This window comes from Nipponia nippon, unplaced genomic scaffold (assembly GCF_047370975.1).
Source record: "Nipponia nippon isolate SJK-2023a ecotype South Korea unplaced genomic scaffold, ASM4737097v1 scaffold_11, whole genome shotgun sequence".
In the NCBI taxonomy this organism is placed as follows: Eukaryota; Metazoa; Chordata; class Aves; order Pelecaniformes; family Threskiornithidae; genus Nipponia; species Nipponia nippon.
In genome coordinates this window covers 19,206,620-19,219,206 of record NW_028262302.1, presented here as the reverse complement: position 1 = coordinate 19,219,206, position 12,587 = coordinate 19,206,620, and the positions used below count along the sequence as shown (strand labels likewise).

At 40.4% G+C, this 12,587-nt stretch overlaps 1 long non-coding RNA gene across 3 annotated transcripts in view; it reads left to right on the top strand.

Annotated features, from left to right (window-relative positions):
• Positions 1-1,995: 1,995 nt before the first annotated feature.
• LOC148056851 (uncharacterized) overlaps positions 1,996-12,587 on the top strand; it is a 76,151-nt gene continuing 65,559 nt past the window's right edge. For all 3 annotated transcript variants that reach the window (XR_015702170.1, XR_015702169.1, XR_015702167.1), the window contains exon 1: positions 1,996-2,041. This is a non-coding gene — a long non-coding RNA (uncharacterized LOC148056851). The remainder of the gene's footprint in view (positions 2,042-12,587) is intronic.

The following is a 12,587-nucleotide window of genomic DNA, read 5'->3' as shown; positions in this document are numbered from 1 at the left end:
CAGTAAAGGTTGTGACTTTATGGCCTTCATTTTTACTTGCCAACCCATTTTTCTCACACATGAGTTGTGTCTCATAGCTTTGTCTAGCACAGAAATTTCTTCTGTACTGCTTGGCCTATCTTCTCATGGCCTTCATGAATCTTCTCTGACATTTACTGTGTGTAATTATTCTGAGAACATAAACCAAGGGTGAAACTCAAAAGATAGTCTTGGATTCAGTAAGAAACTGTCTGAGAGAGAATTGAAATGGAGACAGCACAGCCTAACAGCTAGAATGATGTCAGACTTTTTGCTGGAATCTGCTTCCATCTGTAACTTTGGATGGCACGTGACCTCTTTGTGCCACACAAACAGTTTGGCCCACTGCAGGCACAGTCACAGTTTGGTGGCAAGGTGGTGCAACTTTCTGTTATTGATTTGGACATAAATTCTGTGTTCCCAACGATGAGTGAAAAGTGAAACTCATAGTCCATCTCCAACAAATGCTACCAAAGTGTTTATCAAAAAACAATGTTGATTTTACTTAGTGTTACACTGGAAAGTCATTTTAGAACATGTTTGGGCTTTGACACCCTTTCTCAAGATTTTTTTTCCCATATCCTTTTGTATATACAACTAGGTCACGTTAGTGACCACAGGCATGAGTCTCCATTCCATTGCATTGGTTTTATGCCAGAGTAACCCTACTGGTTTTCACAGTATAAAAGACTGATGAAATGTGGTGAAAAATTGATCCCATATATATTCCAAACTCTGAGTGACTTAATATTTAGTGCTAAAATGTTTTCAACCTTTAAAAACAACACTTCTATCAGTCATGTTACAGATTTAAGGTTTGTTGCAGATTTAAAGTTTGCTGTCTCACGACTTGCAAGAACTGCAGCAAATGATGGGACCCAAGCATGTCCTTAATCATGGCAAATCATGGGATATTTGGTCCTTAATTTTGACAGTCCTGCAGGAGGGTCAGCTAGTGCTCTTGTATATTGACCTCAGTGTTGAAACATTTACCTTTTCCCCCCAATCTCTATTTTAGGGTAAAATAATAGAATAATTTCCATAGATGTAGGCTATTTGTTCCTTTTAAATGGTAGCAGTTTGAGATCTGTGTCAGACTTGCAATGTTATGGACTAAGAGATAAGTTAATGGAGACCTTGAGAAAGTAAACAAGGCAGAAGTTAGATGCAGGATGTTTCATGGGTCTGTAGGTTGTTCCATGGCTACAGAAGTAAAACTGAAGTCTGTTGTTGTTTCAACAACATACATACTGTAAATATATATGTTTCTATTATTACATACATAGACATGTACATAGTCCCTCTAACTACTAACTAACCCACTGCTCTATTTGCAATATGAGGGAAGCATTGTGGTGTCTTTAAAAATTTCTGAAGCTAACGAGCCTGTTTCTGTTAAAATTAGTTGCAAAGCTCCAGTTGATAGCAACAGGAGCAATCTCATTATTCTGGATGATCATAAGCTAATACTCCTGACAACTAACTTGGGAAACCGAGGCAGACTGTAGTCTCGGAGGACAGATCATTGAGGAGGTACTGGTGTGTAAAAGGGATGTAGGGGTCGGTTGTATTTGAGACTTTGTTACACCACAGATTTCCTGCATGACTTTTAGACTAGTTAATACAGTTCCCTTCTGAATCTGTAAACTGGGCATAGCAGCACATCCTTACATTAAAAGGAGTGATATGCTCAGATAGTGATCTGGGGCACATTTTGTGGTTGGGAGAGATTTCTCATAAGGAACAGCTGGGTAAATAGTACTAGTAGTTAATTAATTATTAGTTAATTAGTTCAGTTAATTAGTAACTGGTAGAGTAACAGCTGTTGCTCCTGCTCGTTGTGTAAGAGAGTTGTGACCCTTGGTCTCATGCGGTGATCCTAATAGCAGCAAAGTTATGGTGCTGCAAATCAATTATTGCCTCTTTTCTTACATATATATTCAAATTGCCGCAGGTTAATGAGGTACTATGTGTCAGGTCTGTTCCAGCCTGAGATATTCTGTGATTCTATAGATGAAATGTGGTAAGTGTGTATGTATTTAGGCTGTGCCATATTTAAGGCAATGAAACTTGGTTTAGCCTGTAACAAAAATTATTATGTTAAAACATGTTGTCTTGCACTAGTTAAGGGCTGAGGATGTACAAAGACTGCCTGGTTCAGCTGACATGTGGTAACTTGTTAAGCCTTAGTAATTTGATCTGAGCTCATATAAAGGTTTAGATAAGAAACTGCGGTTGTTCCTTCTGGTGTCAACATCTCTGATTACATGAAGACAAGTCTGGCAATATAAAGGTCTCAAGAAGATTTATGCTGGTTAGCAGTATTCTTCCCTCCTTTTCTCCCTTCCACATTTTACCAATTTGAACTGGCTGAAGAACAGAATTTCTTGTTCATGGGAAATCTTGTTTTCTTTAATTTTTTTTTGTGTGGGGCTTTGGCCCAAATTGATCTGGGAAATAAAAAGAAATTTTTCTGTCAAGGAGAAATTTGAAAAAATGTCATTCTGGAAACAACAAACATTTTATTTCTGAAATATATGTGCTCCCTAGTTCTTGTGGCTTCTCAGTGAAAATGGCATTTGACAGGTGACTATCAGCTCCGCAGAGCAGTTGTGGGCTGTATGGGATTGGTGGTGCTTTGGCAGCCCTGCTCTATGGGCTGCCTGGAAGTCTGTTGCAGGGCTTCCAAGTTCTCAGCTGGCATTTACTGGTAGGTGATGGGAAAGTCTGGAAATGCTGGAAATTACTGGGATTTCCATGTTTTCTGTACCCTTAGTGGGAAGTCACTCCTTTTAAGGTCAGTGTTTCCAGGACTTCCAGCTTAGTGGTTGAAACTATGAAAGCTTGGTGTTTTCCCGCTTTGGGATGCTCCATTGAGCAGATCTGCCTCCTGATTCTTCACTAAACTCACCTTTATTTCAAGGGAGCCCTTTCATACCTTGTTCTCCAGCATCAGGGTGGCATTCTGTGATGTAGGATGCAGAAAGAAGGGCCTCCTGTCTGAATATTTCATCTGTCTCCTCTTGCTGGAGATGTACCTACCTAGCTTTCAGTTAGCTAGCTGGGATATGGGTAGCAATCCAGCTGTGGAAGCGTGGAATTTAGCGTGGGCTAATTCCTGTATGCAGTTTACCCAGCTTCTTTGGGTGCGTCCTGCACGGCTGCTAGACCACAATGGAAACTACCCACACAGCTTCAAACAGCTAATGAAGCAGCCTCGCACCCACCACACCCAGCGTCTGGAAGATTCTGGCCCATCTTGCAGCGTAACACTATGTGGAGTTACAGCATCTGGCTTTGGCAAGTCTGCAGGCACAGTCTTTGAAACAAAAACAAAACCATGCATCCTCACCACTGTTTCTTCCCTTATTTACAGGACTAAATGCTGCAATGCACACATGTGGGTAAGAGCAGGAAGAATGTACCCCACCAGGGATTGCAAAGGAACTGTAGTGGCTCAGTACCCTGCAGGATCTGCTGCTTGAGCTGATCCACAGCTTTTTCTAGCCACACCAAGGGTTTCACACATCTTAAGCAGAGTTGGCGCTTGCAGTGTGAAAGCTACCTAAGAGGTGTCAGATTTGGCCTTCAAAATTGAAGGAGTTTTATCAGACATTTTTACAGGCAGATTGCAAGTGCACCTATCCTTAAGCCCTGAATATCCATCTATTTCACCAGAGATGCAACTCCTTTCCTTGTCTCCTTCATACAGGAGTGATACGGATCTCCTCTGATTGACATGCAGGTACAGAAAAAATGGATTTCTTGCAATCTTGCTTGTGTTGCTACAAGTATACTTCTCATGCTGAGGAACGGAGCACCTTCAACTCCTTTTATTTCCCCCATGACTTGCACTTCACAGCTCTCAGTTTATGGATGTCTAGAGATGGCAGGAGATAGCAAATATTTTAGATGAAAGATGTTAGAAGAAAGCAAGAATTGTTTTCAGTCTTTGTTGGCATACCAGGTTGTTTCTCCATTTCAAACGCTTTTGCAGAAAGGCTTACTCTGGGGGTGTTAGCACTGAATGTATCTGATCTTTCATGGTTTAAGTGACTTCTGCATGAGTGCATTGTGTTCTCCTTGTGCAAGTACCTGTGTCTGGGAACAGATTTAAGCCCATAAAGACTGTTTTGGCTCTTCGGTTCATCTTTGAAGATGTCTGCCAACCTTAGACTTCCACAGCAGGAATCTTGCGTAAGACCACATGTGCAAGAAAATCATCCATGTCACATTTAAAAACCATTGTTTCTTCCATTAGTTAAGAGGAAACACAGTTCGACTAGTTTCTTACCGAATGTGTTTTTTATGGCCTTCTCACAGCTTTCTTTGATGATCTTGTGGGAGCATGTAATCATAAATTATTAAAAAGAAATCCAAGCTACTCAAAGTTAAACATATCTGTTATCTTTCTAAGGGGAAAAATGTATGTGAATGGATCAGTAGGATTAAATCACTGCAAGACATCATAACCTTCTGTTGTGATTGCATATAGGGAACCTGATAATCTTAGTTGCCTCTGTCATAAGGGAACAGAAAGGTATTTTTTCACGTACATTTTATTACAAAATGAAACATGGCACAAAGTGGAGCAAGAGAGCGTGAGTAAACACATACGTACATACTCATGTATACACACATACATTCTTTTGGTACATGCATATTTTCTTCCAGATGCAGTTAGAGTCCTGGCTGCTGTGAGGGTTTGGCAGCTTTCTTGTGCAGTGTGGGTGTTTATCATTCTATTGTGATTGTTCATGTTGTGATGAGTTTCCTCTTGGGTGCAATTTTCAGGCACATGTTCCTGTCAACCAAGGTCACTGCTGAGCCAGAGAAGCAATGCACAGGTGGTATGTCAGAGTTAGCCTCTTTCTTTTGGCTGCAGACAGTGGCACTTCTTAATTTAACTTATGATTAAACCATTGCCCTGATACAATACCAAAAATATTAGTCTTTCTGCCTGGATTTCAGAGAAATGGTTCTTTAAATAAACAAGGGAAAAAATGAGTGAATGCATAAAAATAGACTCTCAGGACCTGACCAAAAGCCCGTTGAAGTTGATGGAAAGAGTCCCTGGATTTCAGCAGGCTCTGCTTCAAGCCCTTAATGCATGCTCTGATGTCTATAATCCCAGGTGGGAGTAGCTCTTTGTTAGGGAGAAGGTGGCTTCTTACTTTACTCTCACAAGGTACAGTGCTGGTGGCGGTGGAGAAAGCTCAGGTTGATGGGAGAGTTCATGGCAAAGAATGATTTTTTTTTTTTTTTTCTGCTTGGGCGGCAACTGGATTCTAAACAAAAAAACCCTAAGAGGAGAAATGCATCAGGGTCATTACAACTGTCATTTGGCAGTTACTAACATGTATTCTTGAAAGAAACTGTTGACACAATTTTGCTGTTTCTTGCCAAACAGCAAGGGCAAGCTGGCTATGTTTTGGAGCCAGAATTGGACTGCAAGCTTTAGAAATCCTCTCTAGGATCAGCTGATCAAAAATATGGGAAACTGCACATGATTAACCCTTGTACCTGTAGAAATCCATGCTTGTCCACTCACAAACAGGTACTGTGTTTCTGTCAAACTTCAGATGTATAGTAGAGATTATGGAAAGTTACACCAGATTTTTGCCTGTCCTTGAATGACAGTAATAATAGCCTATGATGAGGTAATACTTTAAGATCAAGGATGTTGATATTAATTGACTTGGAAGAAATTATTCAGCTATTTAGACTGTATAATGGTTTTGATTCTGCTAGGAGTGGATAAAAGCCAGATTTCAGCCTTGTTGGGCAGATTTTTCCTGTTAGAGCAGCACCTCCTGTCCAGAGTAAAGGAGGACTTGCTTATTCCTCCGAAGACCTTGACGTTTCTCTGTCCTGTTTAGCCTAGAACAAACAAGCCAGAACTTGCCTCTCACTGTGTCTAAATTGCCAACATCCATGACCCGTGAGAAATTCAAGGCCTGAGAAGGGACACCAGTCCCAAGGGTCTATCGCAACTCGGGATTCACTGTGACTCCAGTACTGCTGCTGTGCCATGGCTGCATCAGCACTTTTAGAAGGGCTGGTAGTAAAGTAATGGTAGGCTGGAGTACAAAATCAGCAATAAAATCTGAAAAAGGGACGAACTGTGTATGTGGTGGCAGGAGTAATTATAATGTTCTACTGAAGCTGGACAGAGCAGGATATATAAAAGACGGGCTGGAATCTAACTCACTGTGTTTTCCCATCGCTGCCTTGGTTCACTTGGGCAGTTTAACTGTGATTCTGTATCACTAGGTTACGTAAACTAAATATTGCTTAAATGCTTGACTTCAACAAGTTCAGTACAATCCAGTTCAGCCAATACAGTAAGCGACCTCCCTGGAAGTTTATAGGACAGTTTTCTTATTGGTCTGAGACATATGTTTTGTTGAGACTAAGTTGGTACTTTTTAACGTGCTTTTGAATTTGTTTGGAGCATTTGACAGTGCCAAGCCCTGTAAAACTGGAGGAAATGTGATTCAGTAACTGTACAGTACAGAATTTCTTGTATGTGCTGTGAATGTTGGCACAGATGGAAACTGGATTAGGTGAACTGTGCTGATCTCTCAGAGTATTTTGTATGTTTTTTTCTTGTACACATAAAGAAAAATATCCCAAACTCATTTACTTGATGTCATTCTGGAATAAATCCACTTTAGTCAATGATGTTAAACTACTAAGCCATGCTACTGATATGGCTGCATTTTATTACCTGCTTCATGCAAACCATGAATAATACAGAGAGCACTAGATACGTGATTTTAGTTTTGGATGCAGGATGTGTGATGCAATCCACCACAGGGTTTATGCACATATGCACTAAGCATATTTTTGAGCTACTGTACTTTGAAATCTGTGCCAGATATCTATGCAGCCAGACAGTAAACAAAGAAAATGATACCTTAGGCCAGGAACCTTCAACAGCACAGAGGGCTTACCTCGGAGACTGCAACAGGAAGCATAGCATGTGTTGAGTCACAAAGGTTAGTAGGCCAACCAAGAGCAGTGCTGTGCCTGTGAGCTACACCTATGGGATCTGAAGTCAGTGGGAGTTTTGCCACTGATTTCAAAAGGGGTAGGACTGCCTCAAGTGTTGCTACAGCAGTTTCATTCCATTGGCATCAACGGAATTGCTTCAGATTTGGTCAAGGATGCAAAAGGTGAATTCGATCTGTCAAAGGAGGTTGTGAAATTTTATATTTATTGCTTCATTCAAAAAACATTTTTCTCCAACTATCAAATACTTCATGAACATTTTGCCTTAATCTATGTAAAAGTACTCTTAAACTAAACCCACATTCTGATGCCATTGAACACAGATTCCACTGCATGATAAAGTATTGTAATTGCAATGAATATTAACTGCACATTCTTCCAGATCCCAAAATGGGACTTTAAATTACAAAGTTTTGATATATGGCTTACATGTTCCTGGAAATTCTGTGAAGTTAATCAAAAGATTGAAGAAAACACTGTTTGGTGCTTTTTTTTTTTTTTTTTTTTTTTCCCCCCCCAAAGCCAAATGTAAAGTTAAAAGCTAAGCTTGAACCAATCTGGTCTGGCTGCACAATTCATTGTAGACTTCAAGAAGGCTTGAAGAACTATTTCACATTCCTCAGCTGCAAGTGAATACAGCAATGAAGAAAAAAAATATTCTGGAAATGGAAATAAAGCATAAAATGTATTCATAGAAAACAAGGCTGCTGAAGTATGATAATACTTCTGCTGATTTTTTTTTGTTGTTTTTTTTGGGTTTTTTTGGGGGGGGTTTGGGGGTTGGTGTTTTGGTTGGTTTTTTTGGTTGTTTTGTTTTTTGTGTGTGTGTGGAGATTTTATATTTAGCTAGTTTTCAGGCAATTAATTTATTTTTGATCCACTTGTAATAATGATTATTATGACCTGAGTAGACTAATGTAGTGGCTAGCTAATGATAGTGCCTTCAGAACCATCAAAATCAAGTTGTAGTGCCTGATGGGAAATGTAGTTTCAGATCTTTTCTCCCCATCATAATGAAAACCACTCATAGTGTCAAAAGTTGTTTTCCTTATGTGCCAAACAATACAATGGAGAAATTTGGAGAGTGTTTAGAGCTCTTGGCTTCTTTCTTTGGAATATCTGTATGCTAGCTCTACTGAAGCAGGAAAACTAATGTTCTTAAGGAGGTAGAGGAGAGAATGAGTAGCAGAAGACGCTGAATTGCAGAGCAGTCAGATAGGAGGAAAACTGCAAAATGGGATTTCTCCTAGTGGATGATGTCCATAGTCCAGAGAGTTCAATCTCTGAACATCATCCAATATCTAAGGAGACTGTCAGGAAGACTGGTGAAGGGTTTGTGCTAGAGATACGCTGTCTGGGAAAATGAAAAGTATTACCAACAACTGGTCAATGGATTTCAGTGGCAGTTTTGCAGGAAGAAAACTCAGACCTGTAACTGATGAATATAAAGATAGTAGTCATACTGATATTGTCCTATCTTTTTCTCTTTTCTCCTTGTATAATATCATTGCTTGAAAAGTAAAGAAAATAATAATCATGGTTCTATCTGCCTGCTTCACTGGATAGGGGTGTGCTGTAGTCGAAAGACTGGTGCAGTACTGTGCCCAGAGAAACCAACTCTACCATCTAGTCTTGAGCTGCCAGCTCTAATATAGAACAGGAAAAAGATTTTTTTTCTCTACAGTGGTCCCCCCATATGAAAGGGATTTTTCTGAACAGAGTTTTGTGTTTGAGATACTGTGTTTTCCTCAGCGTTCGTCCAAGGGGTCACACATCCATAACCTTCAGTGGTAAATAGCTGGATGAGACCTGTTAAATCCAAGAATTGGGTTTTGTCAGAAGTGTAGAAGATCACAACGTGTTCAGGACCAGAGAGGTGGCTAACCTTCCAAGATTTTGTCAGCTGCATGAGGGCGACTGACCCTGATTATGTGAAGAAGGGACTTCTGTTTCAAGGGCCGGATTTTCTCCCACCCCCGCAAGCTATTGGTCAAAATTCTTTTGCCAGATTGAGAGCAGAGTTAGTCCTGAATCTGTAGCTTCCCTGCACTTTATATACATTGGGTTATATGGTGGTGATATGTGTGGGTTGTAAAGGATGAAAAAGGTTCTTTACGCAAAGTACAATTAACAGAAAATTAAGGGCTCATTGACCCTTTACAGGAGGCCTATTTAGTTAATACTAACAAAGCTTTTTTCCCATTTTAACTAACACAGGTTCAAGTTTGTTTCAGCTGCTTTTGTTATAATTCACTCTGGCTTTTTTTCAACCCTTGCCCTTTGCCTTTGTGATCTCTGTTTTCCTTCCATCTGTAGCTTCCTTTCCTACGTTTCTCTCGCACAGATTCCTTCCATCCACTACAAGAATGGGTACTCAAATCAATTGTTGATTGAAATCCTGGCTCCCTGGGTGTTTCCCTCTGCTGCCTTTAGTAGTGTCAGGATTCAAGATACATTTGTTTTTCTTTCTTGCCATTACACAAATACTGCTCCCCAGTAGGACTTTGAAGTTCGTATTGTATTCATTAATAAGATTTTAAATCTTTTCAAGACAGTCCCTCCTAGCCCTTCTCCACCAGCAGGATGTGTAGCCCATTGCATATGAATTGGTTCCGGGAGTGGGGCCAAGGAGCATGGGAGAGGGGCTGGGCCAGGAAGCAGGAATAGCTGCTTCCCTAAGTGTTGGAGAAGGGATTTCTGGGTCCTAGCTTGCGAGGGTTGAGGAGGGAAGAAGTGTGGCCATCTGTGCTGAGCATGGGTGGATCAGCTTCTCAAAGAGCTGCCAGCAGTAATGGGGAATGGGGTCTGCTAAGACCCTAGGAGGTTTGCAATTTGTGAACCAGCTGTGATTTCAAAAGTTAGTTTGACCGAACCGGGACGAACTGTCTCCAGCAGTTTTGGCTACCCACAACCTCTGTTGGCTTAGTCACGTATTTCTGATGCCAATGCATTGCCTAATGATGTCAGCGGGTGTTTTGGGTTTGCAAGGAATGCAGGAATGGGATCTCTGAAAAACAGAATCTATATGTGGAAATGTCCTAAAACAGAAAGATGTTTTGCAGAAACTTGCATTAAACATTTTAGCAAGAAAACTGAGCTTCTTCCAGTCCCTTGGCTATTGTTTTTATGAATTATCCTTGCTTGTAGCTCACATTCTTCCAGACTGTCTTTAGATGCTTTTGTGAAATGTTTCTGAGGGGAAATAACTCAGGAGAATCTTTGTGACCAAGACAGCATTCACCAATTATTACCTGGATACCATTGAAATTTGCGAGACTTCGGAAGCTTAAGTACTTTTCTGAAATCATGCCTTGTCCCATCAGCATAGCTATTCCAGTGGATCTTTTGTGGGGATGATAATGTCTCTCAAGTGTTAAAGATTTTAGCTTTACTTGATTTTTGTCCTAGAATTTAACAGTATACTGTTGTGTCTACACAGGCCTTTGCTCGGCTTGATGCTTTCATCAGTTGAGTGGAGCGGAGTCAGCACACTTACTTCTTCTGAGGATATTTCCTGCCATAGCCAGTAGTACTGCTGCCTTTAACATATCTTCTCATTCTTGTCAATTCTTTTGGAGTAGTCTTCCTTTCTTTTTTCTTGTTTTTGCTCAATGGCACGTAAGGTCTGAGAGAGGAGTTGAGTTCTTTGTAGTAGATGTGTCACACATGGTATGAAGCAATGCCTTTGTCAATGGGTCTGTAATGGGCTCTTTGGTGGGGCTCACAATCCACAAGTGCTTTCTATGCCCTCATGCAAAGAACAGATTATAGTGTGATCCAGACAATAAGTATTCACTTTTCTAAGGCGATGCTCTAAGTATTCAGGGATTCCTTACTTACTTAGTAAATGTCTGATGCGCTCAATAAATTCACTAGGTTCATCAGTTATAAGCATCCCCAGGTAGCTTCAGGATGAAAGCTTCTGAAACGTATCGGCTTGTTAGCTGTTAGCTTTTATAGTCAAGATGTGCCTGACACCAGAGTTCCCGCTGTAACAGTTTGTTGAATCAATTTCCATGTAGCCTTCAGCCACTGCTCTGTATTGGCTTTTGTCAGACTGTGACAACCCCAGCTGTGTTGGGGTTTTCTTACCTTCTGACAGAGAAATGTCATTGGCCTTTTCTGACCTTGTCTTGTGGTCACACATGAGACTTTGAAAGGTCTTTTGAAATGACTTGGCTTCTCCGTTGGTACGATAATATTGCAGAGTACTACTTCCTGGATTTTCCTGCTAGAACACAACAGTTTTTACAGTGGTAAAGTTTTAAATAGGGTTTGAAATACTTGGCATCAGGATAGAGGTTTTTGCATGCAATATATTAGTCAATGTGACTTGTTAAACCCCGAAAAAGAGTGGCTTGTGCAAGAAACTGCATATTCCCTAGTAAATCATAGAAGTGTAGGAATGGGAGGGAGCTCAGGCGACCAGTCCATCTCTCTGTTTTGTGGCTGAGCCAAGGACTATTTTTGACAGTGATTTGTCTAACCTTTCCATAATGGACTCCAGTGATGAGGATTCCATGACCAGCCTCGGTGAGCTGTTCCAGTGTATGGCTGTTTTTGTTAGTTATTTTGTCCTCATAGCTAACAAATCTTCTTTTGCCACGTGGTAAACGGAACTGTTCTTCTAACCTTGCTGGACATGAAGAACAGTTGATCACTGTCATATTTATAACAGCATCTCACATATTTGAAGACTTATGTCTTCCCTCAGTCTCTTTTCTAGACTAAACAAACTCAAATCTTTCAGCTTTTCTTCCTAGATTGTATATTCCAACCTGGTGTGGTTTTTTTTTTTTGTTGCTCTTCTCTGGACTCTTCAGATTGTCTGCATAAATCTTGAAACATATCATTCAAAACTGGACTGTATTTTTGATTTGAGGCATCACTTGTGCCAAGAGGTGTGGACTAATTACCTCTCATAAAATGCCATATTTGCAAGAAAATCATACTGCTAACTCAGTTTGCACATGGTTGTATCTAAGATCTTTCTGCAGTTCTGTAACTAACTTGCTTTTCTCTGCTTTGTAACTGTGCATTTGATTTTTCTGCTGAGGTGCAGAACTTGTTTTTGTTTCATCCCACCGATTTCACAGCCTATGATTAATTGACAACTCTTTGAACCTGTCCTGTGAAGGTTTTTCTACTCTTCACAGCTGGATGCCCTGCAAATTTGAAGTGTACCTTAATATTCCATCATTCTACTTCTAACTGGGCTTTAGTCAATCTTTTCAGAACAAAGCAATAACAATACACTTTTCATCCAAGAATCATATAGCACTGTGTTTTGCAGAACTTTCTTCTACTGGTTTACTGATGAAAGCATTGGGGGTGCATTATGCAGCCTGCGTCACAATCTTACTAAACTTGAGATCGTGTCTTCTGTTTCTCCCTTAACCTGTGGGCCATAAACATGGAACAAAATGGAATGGTCTGACATGATTTATTTTTCTCCTCCATTAGGAAGGTTGGCCAGCATACTACCTGTGTCCCTGGTTCCCCCAGCCCTTCCCTAGAGCCAGTGGTCACTTCTGGTCAGTCTGGTTTGAGTCATA